Source organism: Chiloscyllium plagiosum, chromosome 2 (assembly GCF_004010195.1).
Source record: "Chiloscyllium plagiosum isolate BGI_BamShark_2017 chromosome 2, ASM401019v2, whole genome shotgun sequence".
Classification (NCBI taxonomy): Eukaryota; Metazoa; Chordata; class Chondrichthyes; order Orectolobiformes; family Hemiscylliidae; genus Chiloscyllium; species Chiloscyllium plagiosum.
In genome coordinates this window covers 140,466,993-140,481,899 of record NC_057711.1, presented here as the reverse complement: position 1 = coordinate 140,481,899, position 14,907 = coordinate 140,466,993, and the positions used below count along the sequence as shown (strand labels likewise).

At 39.7% G+C, this 14,907-nt stretch overlaps 1 protein-coding gene across 1 annotated transcript in view; it reads right to left on the bottom strand.

The window, feature by feature from the left end:
- zcchc7 (zinc finger, CCHC domain containing 7) overlaps nucleotides 1–14,907 on the bottom strand; it is a 286,663-nt gene that overhangs the window by 256,922 nt on the left and 14,834 nt on the right. The window lies entirely within an intron of this gene.

Sequence of the window (14,907 nt, the reverse complement as noted above, 5' to 3'; positions counted from 1 at the left end):
CATAGGTCTTTGAAGGTTGCCACTCAGGTGGATAGAGTTTGTAAGAAGGCCTATGGAGTATTATCGTTCATTAGCAGAGGGATTGAATTCAAGAGTCGTGAAGTGATGTTGCAGCTGTACAGGACTTTGGTTAGGCCACAGTTGGAGTACTGTGTGCAGTTCTGGATGCCTCACTTTAGGAAAGATGTGGAAGCTTTGGAGAGGGTTCAGAGAAGATTTACCAGGATGTTGCCTGGAATGGAGAGGAAGTCGTACGAGGATAGGTTGAGAGTTCTCGGCCTTTTCTCGTTGGAACGGCGAAGGATGAGGGGTGACTTGATAGAGGTTTATAAGATGATCAGAGGAATAGATAGAGTAGACAGTCAGAAACTTTTTCCCCGGGTACAACAGTGTGTTACAAGGGGACATAAATTTAAGGTGAAGGGTGAAAGGTATAGGGGAGATGTCAGGGGTGGGTTCTTTACCCAGAGTGTGGTGGGGGCATGGAATGTGCTGCCCGTGGGAGTGGTAGAGTCGGAATCATTGGCGACCTTTCAGCGACATTTGGATAGGTACATGGATGGGTACTTAATCTAGGTTAGAAGTTCGGCACAACATCGTGGGCCGAAGGGCCTGTTCTGTGCTGTATTGTTCTATGTTCTATGTTCTATGTGTCAGAATCTATTCTTTTCTGTTCAGATTTAACAAAGTAACATAGATGTAAACTGAAAAAAAGTATAAACAATTGTATTGCACAACTGAACCAAAATGGCCTGCTTCAGTGACATTCTATATAATCACTACAAAATCATCACCTATCCACTTCTTCCAGATTTCATTCCCATTACGATTGGAATTATTCTCACTGTGCACTTCTACATCCCCTCTAACGCTTGCCAAAGTTATTATAGCAACAGGAATCCAATGCATAGCCTGAAATTTATGGTAAAAGAAACAGTGAGGCTAATGGCACTCACTGTTATTGAAGAATAAATCAATTTCCAACTTCTACTGACTAATATCCACAATTAAACATTTAAATTGTCTGTGTTCAAGATGACTTGTTCTTTAGAAGATGCGATGCATAATAATTCATTGAGACATTCAATACATAAGTATGGAAACCACATGAAATTGGCATTATGACATGATAGATATCCACTTGTCTGCATGAGCGCAGCTGGAACAACAGAAGAAGCTTGACTCTATCCAGAACAAAGCAGCCCCCTTGATTGGCACAACATCCAGTTCCTCCACCACTGATGCTCTGTAGCAACAGTATGTAGTATCTATAAGACACACTGCAGTTATTCACTAAGGCTCCCTAGACAGCACCTTCCAAACCCATATCAACTACAAACTGTAAAGGACAAAGGCAGAAAATACATGGGAACTCAGCCATGTGTAAGTTCCGCTCAAATCCACTTACCATCCAGACTGGAGCAGTGATATATTTCCTTCAGTTTTACTAGGTCAAAATCTTGGAAGACTCTCTCTAACAGCAACATGGTGGGTGTATTGACATACTCAAAACAGACTGCAGCAGATCAAGGTAGAAGTTCACCACCATCTTCGAGGGCAGTTAGGAGTCAGTAATAAATGACCCAGCTAATAATGCCACAGCCCATGAATGAATTTTAAAAAAACGTTCAACTGATTCATGCAAATTTCTAACCCATGATAACTCTGCCGAAATAAGCTTCTCTAGCAGAAAATATTAACTTTTAAGAAGGTTGGTCAGCTGGTTTCTAATGCAGAGTTACACCAACAATTTGGGTTGAATTCCTATTGAGATACCCAATAATTCTCCTTCTCAACCTCTCCTCACCTCAGGTTAAACCACCACCAGTTCTCAACTCTGATGAAAGAACAGCCCTATGGTCCACTGGGACTATGGTGATTTTATTAACTTTTAGAAGTCAGGCTCTTATTCCTTCAGAATTCAATAATGGCTGGAAGGTTTTTTTTCACGAGTTAAATCATTTTTGTTTTTGTGCTTTCACTTTCATCTTGAGTCATATTCTTAGTGACATCTTTCTTTTGAATTATTTTACTTTCTGTACCTTATTTGGCATTGAATTAAATATTCTGAGTTACACTATCGGTTTAACACTCATTGTTTCAATAAGGATTTTTTCACTCTGGTTAAGGAAGCAGACAGTTACTTGATTAATTTACACAGGACTCAAATCCCTCTAAGAGGATGCTACAATGTTAGGATTTCTAATGACAATAAGTAGTTACGATTATGAAGTTTATAAAGAATGACATTTTAGAACTGTAGTTTAAAATTTAATGGCAAATGAGGAGATGTCTTGAAGACTGTCTGACACAAGCCTGATTACTAGTGATCAAAGAAAGTTTCAGATTGTTTTACCGGAGAAGTGCAAAGTATTTATATCTGAAGACAACTGCAGCAGTGTCTGGGTTTGCAATGAGTAGCCTCAACCTCCAAAGGTTCCAGAAAGATATTGCATGCATTGAAATGTTAACAGTTATGCTGTATAATCTGCTGGATGGATAGAAAGACAAATAAGTGAGTTAGAGGATGATCAGAATTTCAGAAGTTAAAGGGTTGCAAAGTACAGTTGGAGAGAGAAAGTTAGCCAAGAACCGACTCTAGAAAGAAAGACAATGACAGTATTGCCCTGGCTATAACAAGAGAAGAAAGTAAGTACTAAATAGAAGAGGCAGGAGAAAAATTGCATGAGTGGATGATATTGCCATGATCTGGGAGAGGTTTTAGAAAGCCAGAGAAGAAACAACTAACTAAGGCCATAGGGGAATGACTGTGCTGCAAACTGTCCAATTATTTATAAATTGCAAGCAAGTTGGAAACAAGGACAGTTAATAAGCATTTCTATCTGGAGTTCAAGAAGACTACCATTTTGAGATCAAGTTACAGACGTCTGTACAAAATCAACACTTATCACAGACAGCAGCAGCTCAGAGGTTAGAGAGAAACTATTGCCTGATTTTCCAAGCTACCCCTAGCTGATTGCAAAGAAATGAGTCCTGCAACCTTCAGGAGAAAGAAACAAGAAAAGTGGCTTTACTGCTTGTTGCGAATTAAAGGAACTCTTCAAAACATGATTCAACTGCCCAAGATGGTCATTTAGCAAAATAGAACATCTAAACTCATTGCTATAAGGATTATAATTCTGAGGGCGACGTGAGGTAACTGTAAGATAAAGGCAACTGTGGTTTAAATTATAAGTTGTCCATTAAAAAAAACTCATTTTCAGTCAAGTTTTTTTTTAAATCAGTTTTTCTAGCTATGAAACTGGGTTTAAACACAAATAGTTTGTGCAGTGTTCGCAATAAAAGTCCAGTGCAAACACCCATAGAACGTCTGTGAGCAGGTTCAATTATCACAATGGCTAATGGCATTTGTTTGTTGGTGACTACAAAATTTGGGACAATACTTTAAATACAATTTACCCTAATGTATTACAAAACCACTGACTCACCACTATGCTGGAGATCTCTTCAAGAGATGCATGTTGCATGCTGATGATCCTTGGGACTGTATATTAAGTTTAAACCATAATTTTCATCAATTTGTATTTATCTTGAGCTGCTGATAAACAAACCTTGGTGTTATGATTTTGAAATTATTCATTAATAAAGGTACCAAAGTTCAAGAAAGTCCTTTCCAAACATCCAGACAAATTTGAAGCAAGGGAAAGCATCCTATAATAAAAGTTTAGAACAGTTCAACTTCCGAATCAAAATCTGGATTACCAGGACTCAAGGGTTGCACATCCCTGTTCTAATGTTCTAGCTACAAGAGACACACAAACTTTGCTCACCTACCTCACATCAAACAATCTCAAAAGATTTTCAAAAATTAATTGCTTTTTGAACTAATGTAACATGTTGGTAATGTTACGTGACAAAAATCTATTTACTTTTTAAGAAAATGTTTCCCTGCTTTGCCTAAACATTGCAAGTAATAATCCAAATGATCAAATATGTCCTTTGAACTCTCCCAATACTAAATTCAATCTTGTTTTATTAACTACTTCAGGACATTTTCCCTTGCTCTGTTCATTTTAAAGGATTCGCAACTTGTTTTATTTTCATACTGTGGTTGATGGTTTTAGCTACACATTTCTATAGGGAGTATGTTGTTATGTATTTACCTTCCAGCAGCATTTTATAACATCAGGGCTAAAAATTGACAGATTGTCCGAGAGTTTTCTCAGTGGCAGAACTCAGAGCAACAAGGACAGTGCACTATATGGGCTGAGTCAGTTCCCCAGCAATGACTCCAGCCTACAATTCTGCAGAGTACCAGCCATTTGAGAAGGTTGGGAGCCAAGTGAATGCATTCATTTGAACTAGCTGCCATCACAATGTTAAACTTCTCAACTCTTGCTTATATATAGTGGTGATGGTGGATAGAGCTTGAGAATGGCAAGCCTCATGCTGCCTATGAGAAGAGCAAGCCAAGGACGTGGAGATTCATGAACATGAGATGCTGGAACTGCTCTGGACTGCAATGGGAAAAGGGAGTGACTGCCCACACTGGAGCAGCTTCCAGAAGATTGCATAGCACATGCACGTGTGTGTATGGCACATCCAGAAATCAAAAACACAAGTCTCAACCCAGAAACACAGGACAACCACGTCAAATTTGAGGACAATCCTGTAAAATCCAGAAGAGTTGGTCACCCAGGTATAGCATAAAATTATAACAAGGCAGTCCCACATTTATTCGCCATCCCTTCCACAATTTCGAGTCTGTTATTTTTCCCACTTTTGTTTGCATCTGAGAGTTGCAGTTGACAATTTAACTTTGAACAGCAGCTTGTTTGCTGTTGGGAACTGGCTTGGAAAGATAATGCCAGTTAAGCACAATTCTAAGAACATTATAGATAAAGCAGCATTACGATATCATTAAATTCAGCGACTGATTGCTGGCCGAATGTTGAATTGATCAATCGAGGGAGAAGTGCTGGTCAACCAAAGCACAGAGATTGTTGAGAAAGAGAAACCATAGATGAATGGGTTTTAACTGGATTTTTGGGCTGGGATAGTGAGTGGTTGCGCAGGGTGATGGACTGTAACTTTTTTGATTTTGCTCTAATTATTCCCCAGTTAAAGGCTTGCCCAAAGTCCTGAGAAACGAACCTCAGTCTATTAGAAACCAGGAAAAGACTCTAGACTTCTGCAGAAACTACTTGCATTTACTGAAGATTTTGGAATTCAAGCAAAATGCAATCCTACATGCCTGTAAGCCTTTCTGATTTCATGTAGGTTTGATATTCATTATTAAAATGGTTATTGAATTGGCAACTTAAATTTTTAAAAAATATTTATCCCTTAACTGTTGTGTCTGTTAGTATGAGAATGGGGCTTAGTGATCAGAGAAGATTGGGTTTAGATCATAGATATTAATTAGATTGCCTTATAGTTCATTTGTGTTTTGCTAATGTTACATTATTAATAAACTGTTCATTTTTGTCGAAGTTATAAATTTGGTGTCCAAGATCAGTTATTTGTAAAGCTTGGTTAGGAATAGTTGAACAAATTTGAGGATCACTGAATGTTTTAATTTTACATGTTGTGAATCTAGTGATAGAGCGACTGATTTGGTCTGCTTGCTAACCCTGTGCTGCAACACAACAAACGTCAACCATCCATTTGCTTTCTGAATTATTTACTGTGTATGCAAACGTTTTGTGAAGGTTTGATATTCATTGTTGAAATGTTTATTGGATTTCAACATTTTGTGATTCATGTACAAGGACACTTGAAATCCCTTTGTACTGCAGTATTCTCTTGATTTAAACAGTATTCAACTTTTTCGTTCTTTCTGCCAAAATGGACAACCTCACATTCTCCCACAGTATGTAACATCTGCCAAATGTATGTCCACTCACACACCCATTTGGGTGAGCACAGTGGCTTGGTGGTTAGCAAAGTTGCCTCACAGAGCCAGGGACATTGGTTCGATTCCAGCCTCAGGCGACTATCTGTGCAGAGTTTGAACATTCTCCCAGCATCTGCGTGGGTTTCCTCTGGGTGCTCCGGTTTCAGTCCAAAGATGTACAGGTTAGGTGAATTGGCCGTGGTAAATTGCCCATAGTGTTCAGAGGTTTGTAGGTTAGGGAAAACTTAGGGGAATGGTTCCAAGTGAGTTACTCTTCGGAAAGTTGGCATGGACTAGTAGGGCCAAATGGCCTGTTTCCGCACGTAGGGGTTCTATGATCTATACCCCTTTGAAGACTCCATTATCTTCTTCACAACTTATTTTTCTATCATATTTGTAAGGTCAGCAAATTTGGCTACAATACACTAACCTTCATCAAATCATTAATCAAAATAGTGGAGGTCCCAGAATTGATCCCTGTGGCACTCCACTCAGTTTGCCAACCTGAAAATGACCATTTATGCCGATTCAGTGTTTCATCAGTGGCTAATATACCATACCAACACCATGAGCTCTTGTGCAGTAATCTTTTATGTGGCATCATATTAACTGCCTTTTGGAATCTCAAATATACTACATCTATTGGTTCCCCTTTATCTATCCTGCTTATTACCATTTTCAAATCAACGCCAATATTTGTTAAACATGATTTCCCTTTCATAAAACTAAGTTGATTCTGCAAAATTGTACAATGAGGGATTGTTCCCATATCCTGCTATGAGCTCCTTAGTAATGCATTCTAGCAGTTTCCCAATGATAGAGGTTATGGTAACTGGCCTATAACTTTCTGTTTCCTGTTTTTCCCATTCCTTGAATAGAGGTGTTACATTGGAAAATTACCAATCTACTCGGACATTTCCAGAAGCTAGAACATTCTGGAAGATGATAATCAATGCACACATATCTCTGCAGCTATTTCTTTAAGATCCAAGGATGTAAGCCAAGCCAAGGGGTCTCATCAGTTTTTAGTCCCATTCACTTTCCTGTCTTTTTCTCAAGTAATTGTGATTGTTTTAAGATCCCCCACCTTGATATTAAATTCTTGGTTATTTTTTGGTGTCTTCTGCTGTGAAGGCAGATATACACTCATCTGAAATTTCTGCCATTTTCTTATTTCCCATGATTAGTTGCCCAGTCTCACCCATTAAGGGGCCAGTCTCACCCATTTAGCAAACACTTGCAGAAGCTTCTATTTGATAAATGTTGTATGCGATAGTCTCTTTAGGAATGAACCATGGCATTCTCCAGGGATAACAAAGTTGTGATGCTCATGGGAGCATATGGTCCTCCCAGAGCTGTTTGGTAGCATGGTGGATGTTCACAACAACACAACCTTCAACTAGGTTGAAATCAAGACCAAAATGATTGGTCATTATCTCAGAGTTTTCTATCACCTATAAGTCTGTAAAGCACGGCAGACCTCGTATCAGTGTCACTCCTCCAGGTTCATCTATCTGAAATAGACAGTTTATGGTAGAAATGTGAAATAAAGATAGTTTCAGTGCAGAAAGGAAAAACAAAGGATTTTTTGGGGAAAAAGAGGAGGCACAGTGCAAGTTGTATTGAACTACAAAATAAAAATAAGTAATCGTGGAAGACAGACCAATTTGTGTTTCAATAAATGGATAACAAACAGTATAACATTTCTGTCCATTTTATTATCCTTGCCAATTTTCACTCATATTCCCACTTTATTTTAAAAATAATCCTCATTGGTTTCTAAAATGTTCCCAGAATTTGAGTTAACACTAATTTTTGCAGCATTATACATATTTTCCAGTCTATTTGATGCAATCCTTTACTTCTTTTGTTACCAAGAACAATGCATTCTTGTAAAGGCTTTCTTTGTCAGTGGGAATATACTTTATAATTCTCAAAATCGCCTCTTCGGGCAATCTATCTTTGTAATTGCTTTGAATTAAAGACTGGTATTTCAGAGCCATGATTCTCCCCCTCAAAATGATTATGAAATTCTACCATGTTACAACCAATCTTGTCCAGAGAATCCTTTACCATGAAACCATTGATTAATCCTGTCTCATCACACATTGTGGGCGGCACGGTGGCACAGTGGTTAGCACTGCTGCCTCACAGCGCCTGAGACCCGGGTTCAATTCCCGCCTCAGGCGACTGACTGTGTGGAGTTTGCACGTTCTCCCCGTGTCTGCGTGGGTTTCCTCCGGGTGCTCCGGTTTCCTCCCACAGTCCAAAGATGTGCAGGTCAGGTGAATTGGCCATGCTAAATTGCCCGTAGTGTTAGGTAAGGGGTAAATGTAGGGGTATGGGTGGGTTGCGCTTCGGCGGGGCGGTGAGGACTTGTTGGGCCGAAGGGCCTGTTTCCACACTAAGTAATTTAATCTAATCTAATTACCAGATCTGAAATAGCTTACCCTCAAAAGGCTTTAGAAATTATTCTAAAGGAACTGACCCAAACACACTGAATTCATCCTCCAGGTTACCTTTGTCAATTTGATTCATGTAATCTATAAGATGATGAAAATTGCCATATGCGTACCTTGTGACTGAAAGAGTTCAACTTGAGGGAATCTGCGTGTTGTGGACACACCAGATTGAGACTCTGCCTGGCAGTTAGTCTGCAGTGGATTTGCAAGCTGCACACACAGAAATCAGTTCGTATTTATTTTTGCTTCATAACTAATGATGGTGTTTTACTGTTTTAAATAAACTAACCTTTGGAGTGAAGAGTTCTTGCATTATTAGCATGATGTAATGTTAAAAGATTAAATGGGAATCTCTCTCTGCACATTAATTTAATATTAAAGGGTTAAACTACACGGAGTGAACATTCTGAAAGTGGGTTGGGACATAAGTCAGGCAAGAATGCGAATGATCCCCACACCAATTAGACAGTCTTTTGCTACTACTCCAATTCTATTTTCATTTTAAATATCATTCCATCTCTGCCATTCAGAAATGCTTTCTAGCCATCCCCTGAAGCTAGGTATGTCGCACCTGGATTGTTTTGGGGAATCACTGAGTCAGGAAATCTTTTGCATAACAATTTCCCAGGATTAGATCATTTACATTATCTCTGAACATGATCTCATCCTACCATTGTACCTGGGGTAACATGCAACTGTGAGGGAGTGACTGAGGATTGTCGAGTGGCATGTGACTATGGGGGAGTGGCCAGAGTATCTAAGCATGGCCAACTGACCTGTATAAACCGGATGTGTTTTCTTTGTTCAGTGCCTCTTTTGACTCGATGTTACATGCCTGCGAGGATGGTTAAAGGGGTCACCTAGCTTGTACAAGCTTTAATAAGGTTTAACTGTTTGCAGAAGTTGGTGTGCGAATTGCATCCAGTGTGAGAAACCTCAGGAAAAGAACCTAACACGACATAATGAACAGCAGTGGAAAATATCATGCTTGAGGCCCAAAATGCTTGCACAATTAACAAGTTAATTTACAGGTAAAACACATGTACACGTCATAAACCATGCTACAGTACATTAGACAAACTTCGACATCTTTGTTTGTTATAGCATAGCACAGTGTGAAAAACATAGCTTGCTGGTAAGAAACAAAGTTTAACTCACTTGAGAGATACAAGAGCACTCATCAGTGTGCGCAAATCAATCGGAAGCAAGGAAAAATCAAAGGCATATCATTAGAGAATGTCCACAAAATTCTTTAAACTAGAATACAGCAAGTGGTCTAACAGAAATTTAAATGCTTAGGGGCATTTACAGTTATGGCTTCCAGATTTGGGAGCATGTAATGCAGGAAAACAAACCATTAAGATATGCTTAACAATTGTGAATGAAGCACTAAGCAGACTTTATGTTAGGATGAATAGCCAAAGAGTTACAAGTTCCCCACATTAGAAGACTGATTCAAAATCAGAATAAAACTTCCATATTAATCAACTAGAATTCATGTCATTGGGCAGAAGGCTGCCAAGAGCAGCTGCAGAGAAAAGGCCTCGTTATGTAATTTTTCAGATGCAGAGCTAGTATATAGAATTGCTGCATTGGTGATCACATTGTTCCTATTGAAGCTTTCCAAATAGATTTGCAAGACAAACCAAAGGCTTACAGTGACAGAGAGCTACTGAAGGATGGATATAAATGCATAGCATTCCTTACAGGTTGATAAATCTTACCAATCCCAAGCACAAGCTCGACAATTGAGCAGTCACTAGAACACAAATATGGCAAGGCATATGGAAAATGTGGCCATCTGCCTGTACAAAGGAAATGCCCAGCTTTTGGTTAATTTTGCAAGGCATGTGGCAGATAAAGCCAGAGGTTGCAAATTAAAGGCAGCTGCAGCTACAAAAAGCTGTCTGAAAAGGAGCATCTTCAAATTACAATAGTGTCTGATATCCCAATGTAGGCATTTTTATGAAACAATCCACAAACCAGAATCTGATATTGTACACAACAAGAGAGGGGAAAAAAAAATTGGTGAACATGCTGTCAATCTCATGGAAAACATCAATGCTATCAGTGTCAGAAGCGTTTGCAAAAATTCAAATATCTGTTTTCTGAAAACTGGTGCCTATTCATCGTGGACCAAGATTGACACATCGGGCCAATGTCCTACCACTATGAATTCTAAACAAAAATGTATCCATAGATGAGAAGCCATAACACAACCTGTAAGAGTAAAACATTCAGCATATAACTGTCCACCAATTCCAAATGCAAAATTAATAGTCCAATCAATTCACCTGGACATCGTAGATTGTTCTCCATTGTACATATTATTGCATCAACAACTGCAGGTCCACCTGGATATCATGGCCTAACACTATTTACAATCCATGGAACCAGTCAGACTGCAAATCAAGCTCAGAAACTTTGCTTATCACTTTCATTCACATCAAAACATCTAGAATGTTTTGATAAAGTTAGCAATTTCAAACTGCAACATTTCATTGTTACTGTAGTGACTGTAATGAGGTCAGCCAGCTGAACCTCAGAATAGGAGTTCCTTGATTGACCTAGGTTGACAGCTCCAATCAGGGAGCCTTGCTGACAGATATAAACAGGTGTGTCAGATATTCTGACAATCTGAGTGCTGATTCATATAAGGTTGTGCCAGAGCCAAGGACTTTTCACATATAAGTGAAGGGTGACTTGGTGAAGGGATACCAGCCTTGGAGTTATTTTAGTAGCGACAAGAGTAAAGCATATTCCTGAAAATACCCGCTCTAAACAGTTGTCTCCGAGTTGGAGTAAGCATTTCTTACATCATGCCATTATTTGGCGAGCTTGACTTGTTTGACCCTGCTGTCGAAGACTGAGCCCACGAGGCGGAAAGCATGTGTTATTTTTCTCCAAGCAAATGATACTGGGGCAGATGAAAAGCAATGAGCTGAGGAGTGGCAGATGAAATTTAATACAAAATTCAAAAGGATGCAAAATTCACTGTTGGCTCATCAACAATGGTAGCGGCACGGTGGCTCAGTGGTGAGCATCACTGCCTCATAGCACTTGGGACCCGAGTTTGAGTCAACCTTTGGGCATCTGCCTGTGTGGAGTTTGCACTTTCTTCTCACGTCTGCATGGGTTTTCTCTGGGTCCTCCGGTTTCCTCCCACAGTCCAAACATATGCAGGTTAGGTGGACTGCACGTGCTAAATTGCCCTTAGTGTCCCAAGATTTGTAGGTTAGGTAGATTAACCATGGGAAATGTAAGATTACAGTGATAGGGTAAGGAGAAGGGGATGCACTTTGGAGGGTGGGTATGGAATCGATGGACCAAATGGCCTGCTTCCGCACTGTAGGGATGAGACTATAACAACCTCTAACATTAAAGGGCAAAGTGAAAAAGTTAGAGCTCTTTGCGAAATGTAAAAGTGATAAAAGCACAGAGCAGTGTAACACGCTTTTTATTCTTAAGGTTGGATTGAGCATGGTATGACTGATTTTCATTGAAGCGGTTGGAAGGTGCATGCATCTCTCAACTGAAGCGAATAGAAAAGGCAAAAGAATTTTTTAAGCAGATGAAAATCATGGAGTTGTGTGCCATTTCGAGGATGCCTCACTCGCTTCAAAATACTGCATGGAATCCAAAAGGCTGACAGATCAGGTCAACCAGAAATCGGTGGATATGAAAATAGTTGAAGATTTTTGTGAAACTTTAAACTTACAACTGGACATACCTGACTGTCTCAGTGTTATAGATCTCTCGACAATGTTAATGTGGTGATGCTTTCCAAGAGCAGCCTGGGCTGGTGCTGAGGAAAAGATTGCTCATGGTTTTAAGCAAATAGACTGTATAACAATGCTTAAGTGTAAGAACTCATAAGGTGAAATTGACTGTTATTGGAAAATATACAAAACAAAGATGTCCCAAAGGCAAGATTCATCTTCCTATTGATTACAAAGCTCACGTAATGCATGGATGAACTTAGAAGTTTTTACATAGAGTCATAGAGAGGTACAGCATGGAAACAGAACCTTCGGTCCAACTCATCGAACCAAATGTCCTAAATTAATCTAGTCCCATTTGCCAACACTTTGGCCCATATCCCCCTCAACCCTTCCTATTCATATACCAATTAAGATGCCTTTTAAAATGTCCTAATTGTACCAGGCTCCATCACTTCCTCTAGCAGCTAATTCCAAACATACATCAACCTTTGTGAGAAAAAGTTGCCCCTTAGGTCCCTTTTATATCTTTCCCCCTCATCCTAAAGCCATGCCCTCTAGTTCTGGATTGCCCCATCCCACGGAAAGCACCTTGTCTATTTCCCCTATCCATGCCCCTCGTGATTTTACAAACCTCTAGAAGATCACCCCTCAGCCTCCAACACACCAGGAAAAACAGCTCCAACCTATTCAGACTCTCCCTGTAACTCAAACCCTCCTATTCTGGCAACATCCTTGTAAATCTTTACTGAAGTTTCAAGTTTCACAACATCCTTCCTATAGGAGGGAGACCAGAATTCCATACAATATTTCAAAAGTGGCCTAACCTAGTGACCTCCCAACTCCTATATTCAATACTCTGACCATTAAAGGAAAGCTTACCAAAAGTCTTCTTCACTATCCTGTCTAACTGCGACTCTACTTTCAAGAAACTATGAACCTGCACTCCAAAATCTGTTCAGCCAACACTCCCCAGGACCTTACCATTAAGGTATGTAACTCCTGCCCTGATTTGACTTTCCAAAACGCAGCACCTCACATTTATCTAAATTAAACTCCATCTGCCACTCCTCAGCCCATTAGCTCATCTGATCAAAATCTCTTTGTACTCGGAGGTAACCTTCTTTGCAATTTTGGTGTCAATTGCAAACTTACTAACTATACCTCCTAGGTTCACATCCAATCATTTATATAAATGATGAAAAACAGTGGACCCTGCACTAATCCTTGGGGCACACCACTGGTCACAAGCCTCCAGTCTGAAAAGCAACCTTCCAAAAGTACCCTCTGCCTTCTACCTTCAAGACAGTTCTGTATCCAAATGGCTATTTCTCCCTGTATTCCACGAGTTTCAAACGGATGCAAAATACTCGTTTAGTATCTCTACCAACTCAGGTGGTTCCATACACAGGCTGCCTTGCTGATCTTTGAGGAGCCCAATTCCCTCCCTAGTTACCCTTTTGTCCTTAATGTATTGATAAAATCCCTTTGGATTCTCCTTAACCCTATTTGCCAAAGCTATCTCATGTTTAATTTTTGACCTCCTGATCTCCCTATTAAGTATTCTACTACTGCCTTTATACTCTAATGCTTAACTCCATTTCAACTGTCTATACCCGACATATGCTTCCTTCTTTTTCTTAACCAATACCAAGTTTTTCTAGTCATTCAGCATTCCCTATACCTACCAGGCTTGTCTTTCACCCTAACAGAAACATACTGTCTCAGGACTTTTGTCATCTCAGTTTTGAAGGCTGCCCATTTCCCAGCTGTCCCTTTACCTGTAAGCATCACTCCCTCCTTTCCTGCTGATTATTGGGCAGTCTATATTACAGTCCAAATAAGTTGATCATCCCTTTCTTATTTCTCAGTTCCACTCAAATAACTTACCTGGATGTATTCCCAGGAATGTCTTGCCTAAGTACAGCCATAATGTTATCCCTTATCAAAAACATCACTCCCCCTCCTCTCTTGTCCCCATTTCTATCCTTCCTTGATGGTTTCACAATGGTTTTGCGCCTAGTGTGAATGAACATTTGCGAAAGAAAGGAATGCCTGAAGATAGCAAAGTCGTAGCTTTATTGAATAACTATCACACTTATTCCCCTGTAGAAGAATGTGTTAATGGCAATAGTTTTGTTTACTGCTTACTAATATGACAAGTTTGATTCAGCCAATGGATTAGGGTGCAATTCAAAACTGGAAAACATTTTACCGCATGGTTTCATGAAAAAGCTGACCAATTTCAATTCAAGGACTCTATCAAAGATACTACTTTTTAACATGCCATGTATATGGAACCAGGTGAAAAGTGAAACACTGCAAAGATGCTGCTGTGGGGTGGCATGGTGGCTCAGCAGTTAGCACTGCTGCCTCACAGCACCAGGGTCCCAGGTTCGATTCCAACCTCGGGTGACTGCCTGTGTGGAGTTTGCACATTCTCCCAGTGTCTGCGTGGGTTTCCTCCAGGTGCTCAGCTTTCCTCCCACAGTCCAAAGATGTGCAGATCAGGTGAATTGGCCATGCTAAATTGTCCCAAGTGTTAGGTACATTAGTCAGAGGGAAATGGGTCTCGGTGGGTTGCTCTTCGGAGGGTCAGTGTGGACTTGTTGGGCTGAGGGGCCTGTTTCCACACTGTAGATAATCTAATCTAATCAAAATATAGAAACCTATGGCCTCTTGTCAATTTGAAAAAAGGATTAAGGAAGAAATTTTTGAAGGATATAATATTCAAAAAAGCAAACAAATGAAAACTGTGAAGAAACCATGGAATTGATTGACTGTGTTATTCAAGTAAACCCAGTGAAAAACACTTCCAGAGATTAATTTGATGAATGGCTACATGTCAATAAGAATGCTCCTGTTACAA